Here is a 5,563-nt window from a genome sequence, read left to right on the forward strand (position 1 = left end):
ATAAACTTTAAAACCCGAAGTAATTCATCAATAAATGTACTGAAAAAAAGATGCTGTCCCAGCACAGGACAGGGGAAGAGAAGCCCAGGATGGGAGGAGGGATGGGACACTGACATCAGAACCGCTGGGTATACTTCACATCCAGTAGAGGTAAGTGTGTCTAGTAAACGCCTAATATTCACGTTAAAAAACAAAATAAGCAAAAAAAAAAAAAAGCCAAAAAGGAAAAGAAAAAAAGTTACTCCAGGCAAATGCAAGCCCTAGGTGATTTACAGGGAGGGGAGGGGCGTGCGCGGAAGGAAATGGCTTTCAGGTGACTTTGAAACTGGATCCTGGCGGAGGGTGGGGTGAAGACAGCGGGGCTCCCCTGGCTACCCGCGGCGGGGGAAAGTGGTAGGCGCTGGGCCGGATCGGCCCGGGAAGCTAGACGCACATTCCTCAGAGAGGGAGGGTCGCACATTCCTCAGGGAGGGAGAGCCTCCTCCAACCTAGCAGAGCACTGCCCTCGCCGACTGCGAAGGTGAAAGAGATTGCGAAGGCGGGTGCGGGGTGGAGGGGGTCGGAGGTCAACAGCAGCCACGGGCTCTGCCAGATACAGCCCGCCAGGCTCCGGACTGGGGGGTGCGGAAAGTGAGAAGCCCCAGTCTCCTCCTGCCTTCCAGAGACAGTTCAGCCTCAGGCTTCTGCCGTTCTTTAATCCTGCTTTCTTCTCTGATCACCCGAATCCTATCAATCCCTTCCTGGCCATCTCAAATTCCAGCTTCCAAAGAAGGCCTCTGATTTAGCTAAGCCATCGGTGAGCAGCACCCCTCAGCCAGGGCAGGTAATCGCGTTGCTGACAGTGATAATAACTAATTTAGTGAATGCTTACCATTTGCAGGGCTCCTGCTATGCTATTTACAAACATTGTCTCCCTCCATCCTCACCTCTGCCTTGTGAGCGAGTGTTAACGGAAATCAGGTTCATCTGCTTGCCGCTGGAAAGCCAATACTCCAGAGACAAATGCTGGTTGGAAAGGAAATGCTTTATTCAAGAGGCTGGTACACTCCTGCGCAAAAACCAACGCTAGAGATTCTGCTCGCCCAGGAAAGTTTTTAAAGGGAGAATCATCAGGGGAGGGGGTCAGATTCTTTCTTACCTTCCACTGTGTGCAGACTTTCTTCTGATTGGTTGGTGATGAAGTAACAGGGCAGTGTTCCAGGAATCTTGTGCTCAGCCTGAAGTTACCATCCTCCACCTGGATGGGGGCCTTAGTTCCTGCAGAAGAACTCAGAAATATTGTTATGTGTGTTCCTTGAGTTGGAAACCGGACCCTGCCCCATGGCTGCACTGTTGTTTCTTGAGTGCTCCTCCTGTGTTTCTGCACTCCCTTCCCTGATCAGCAGCTCTTTCAATCTGCCCTTTGGAACTCAAGGAAGATCCAGGACGCTGCATGAAGCCTATTTCCTGCAAACAAGAAATGGAGAACACAGAAAGGATTTGTACCCAGGAGGACCCCACAGGGTCTTGCTCCGTTTCACTAGTAAGTATCCTTATCCCCATTTTACAGATGGGATAACTGAGGATAAGAAGGCTCTAGCCACTTGGCCAAGATCACATAACCAGAAAAAGCCCAGCCTGACAAGATCCCAGATAGGCCCAACATTTGAGGGCTTACTATGTGCTGGCCGTTATTCCAAGTCCTTTATATGAACAATTGCAGTCACAGAAGAAGAAAACGAGGCGAAGTCACACAGCTAGTGTATGGTAGATCTCAGATTCATAATAGGGGAATGCTTCTCTTCACCATTATCTATTCTGCTTTCTTTTTGACACTTGTTATTCAGTTCACAGCTTGATTATAATATCTTGCTCTGTTTCTACTTGTTTTAACGTATATCTTATTTCCTAAAAAGAGTGTAATCTTTCCTTGTGGCAGAAGTCATATAGGATGTACTCAGCAGAGCAATGCTGAACTCAAATGAAATAACCCAAACAGTTTGTGAGAAATTACACAATCTCACTCCTAAGAATAAAACTCTGTCTGGGCCCAGAAGCTCTAGACTGAAGCCACTCCACAGTGCAGAGCCTCTCCTTCCGCCCTTTGCTTTAGCGGCCTCACCCTCTCTTCTATTAAGTCATTTATTATTATAATAACACCTTGTGCCTCAGTGATGTCTTTAATCCAAGATCTCAAAAGTATTCTAACTCATCTTCAAAGTACCCCCACTGAGTTGGGGAGATGGACATATTTTCCCCCATTTTATGGGTTAGAAAACCAAGACAACACAGAGCTGAAATGACTCACTATGGAAATCAATGGCAGGGTTTCTTCTCCCGGCCCTTCCCCTCCTCCTTCCGAACTCTTGGCTGCCAACATTTGCATGAAAATTTCAAATCCCAGAGACAAAGGCCATTGAGTTTTCACAATAAAGGACATTTCCAAACTGTCATCTCAGCTGCTCTATTGTGGTAGACCTCAGGAGAGGGAGGGGAATGTAAACACGGTGAAGGTCCCCTGGGGCTCTGTGCTTCCAGCCCAGAGAAGGAGCAAGAGCTAGCTGGCTGGGTGGGGAATGAAATCCCAAACTTGGAGGAAATCCCTGTCAAAGGCAACCTCAAAGTCAACCTGTGAACCACCGCCAAACTTAGAGGTCTCAAAGCTTCCAGAGTTTCAAGGTGCATTTTCTTTTCTTTTATTTTTTTTATTTATTTATTTTTTTGCGGTACGCAGGCCTCTCACTGTTGTGGCCTCTCCCGTTGCGGAGCACAGGCTCCGGACGCGCAGGCTCAGCGGCCATGGCTCACGGGCCCAGCCGCTCCGCGACATGTGGGATCTTCCCAGACCGGGGCACGAACCCGTGTCCCCTGCATCGGCAGGCGAACTCTCAACCGCTGCGCCACCAGGGAAGCCCCACGGTGCATTTTAGCAACACTTCCCAAAGTGTGAGTCACAAGCCACAACAACAACAAAACAGATAAATTGGACATCAGCAAAACATAAAATTGTTATGCCTCAAAGGACATCAAGAAAGTGAAAAACTGCAAAGGATGGGAGAAAGATTTTGCAATCATATATCTGATAAAAGACTGCATCTAGAATATGTAAAGAATTCCTACAACTCAATAATAAAAAGGCAAATAGCCCCAACTGTAAAATGGGCAAAGGACCTAAACAGACATTTCTCCAAAGAAGACATACAAATGGCCAATAAGCACGTGAAAAGATAATGTCATTAGCCATCATGGAAATGCAAATCAGAAAAACAGTGAAATATCACTTCATACATTTTAGGATAGCTAAAATCAAAAGCACATAATAATAAGTGTTAAGGAAGATGTGGAGAAATTAGAATTCTTATACACTGTGAATGTAAAATGGCGCAGCCACTTTGGAAAACAGTCTGGCAGTTCCTCAAAAGGTTAAACTTGGAGTTACCATATGACCCAACAATTCTACTCCTTAGGTATATACCCAAGAGGAATGAAGACATCTGTCCACACAAAACCTTGTGCACAAATGTTCATAGCAGCATTATTCATAATATCCAAAAGGTAGAAACAACCCAAATGTCCATCAACTGATGAATGGATAAACGAAATGTATATCCATACAATGGAACATTATTCAGTCATAAAAATGAATGGGGGCTTCCCTGGTGGCGCAGTGGTTGAGAGTCTGCCTGCCAGTGCAGGGGACACGGGTTCGAGCCCTGGTCTGGGAGGATCCCACATGCCGCGGAGCAGCTGGGCCCGTGAGCCACAACTACTGAGCCTGCACGTCTGGAGCCTGTGCTCCTCAACAAGAGAGGCCGCGACAGTGAGAGGCCCGCGTACCACGATGAAGAGTGGCCCCCGCTTGCCGCAACTAGAGAAAGCCCTTGCACAGAAATGAAGACCCAACGCAGCCAAAAGTAAAATAAAATAAATAAATAAATGAAATGCATTTCCATTAAAATAAATACTAAAAATATTTAATATACTAAGAATCATTGAATTGTATACTTTAAATGGGTGAATTATGTGGTATATGAAATATATCTCACTAAATTTGTTAATTCTTTTTTACATGTGCCATTAATACATGTTCCAGAGTTACCCAGGCTCCCTATAATCAAAACCTATCAGAATCCTACCAGAATCTTCGGCGGGCAGGACCCAACTCAGCATTTCCCCAGAGCCCACTGAATGAAGTTCACTGTGCCTTACAAGACAGTGATTCAAAGCCATGTGGCCCCCAGGCTTCCTGAAATGAGTAGAATGGAGAGTCTGTAACTAACTCTGAAAGGGCAGTGGCCTGGGCAAGGGGCAGTGGGGGGATGGGAGTTGCTTCCTGAAGTTCTTTATCAATAACTTCTTTCCCTCAGTCTGGACTCCTTAAGTGTCAGAAAAATCTGACATCGGAAAGGGGAAGAAAGTATGGGGCAAGGGAGAGGAAGGTTTGTTCCCGCCTTACTACATTCAGGCTCGTAACCACTGCTGTGGGGAGCTCTCGAAGGGAATGAGCTGTTTATTTGAGTTTGAGTCTGCAAGAGAAACATTTGCCAATCACCTGTGGTGTTTCAAGAACCCTGGAGTGCACGTGAACCGTTTCTGAGAGGAAGGTTTGTTCCCGCCTTACTACATTCAGGCTCGTAACCACTGCTGTGGGGAGCTCTCGAAGGGAATGTTGAGTTTGAGTCTGCAAGAGAAACATTTGCCAATCACCTGTGGTGTTTCAAGAACCCTGGAGTGCACGTGAACCGTTTCTGGAGATCACTTGTGTTCACCTTTGTTATCAGTAGATAAAGGAGCTGTAAGTCAGCATTTACAACACCTGAGACCTGAGAGCTGTAACTAAGACATCAGCCTTTGATGAACTAGGGGTGATTTATACACAGACATGCTATTCCTTCTCTGTCCCAAAGGCCAGAAGTTTTTCTATTTGCATCACATCACTACCTGTGGGTGAATGAAGTGTAAACATGGAAGTCAAGCTTTACCCAGTCTAATGTTAAAGTGAAAGATTTTCTGAGGTGGGTTAAGAAACTATTAGCTGAGATGGTGTTTTGAGTTGTCTGAGTACTTCCATTTATCCATGTGGTTAATGTCCTAGAAGACTTGCCACTTCTACCTGAGATTTTTCAGACCTGGGTGTTCATAAAAATCACCTGGAAAGTTTCGGACTCAGAAACAGACCCAAGGAATCTGCATTTTTTTAACAAGCAAGTGAGTCAGATGCAAGAGAGATCCATTGACCACACTTTAAAAAACATTGGTCTGAATTCTGCTTTGTGTCTTTTCCCCTCCCGGTGCTTCCTCTTCCTCCCCTGAAACACAGGACTCAAGATAAAAACCCTGCAATCCCTCCCTGTGCTCCAAAGATAAAAGGGTATGGCTTTTAAGACTTCATGATGTTGGAATAAATCAGGCTATTATATTTAATCAGATGAAAGAGTTCCACCTTGATTCCATGTGAAATGCTTAATCTTCAACACCTGGGTGACAAGCAGGGCGGGGCGCACCCACCAAGTACTGTACTGTAACTTTCAGAAAGCAAATCAATAAGAGCTTGATTAGGAGGTCATTGCCCAGTTACCTGCAG

Source organism: Lagenorhynchus albirostris, chromosome 1 (assembly GCF_949774975.1).
Source record: "Lagenorhynchus albirostris chromosome 1, mLagAlb1.1, whole genome shotgun sequence".
Classification (NCBI taxonomy): Eukaryota; Metazoa; Chordata; class Mammalia; order Artiodactyla; family Delphinidae; genus Lagenorhynchus; species Lagenorhynchus albirostris.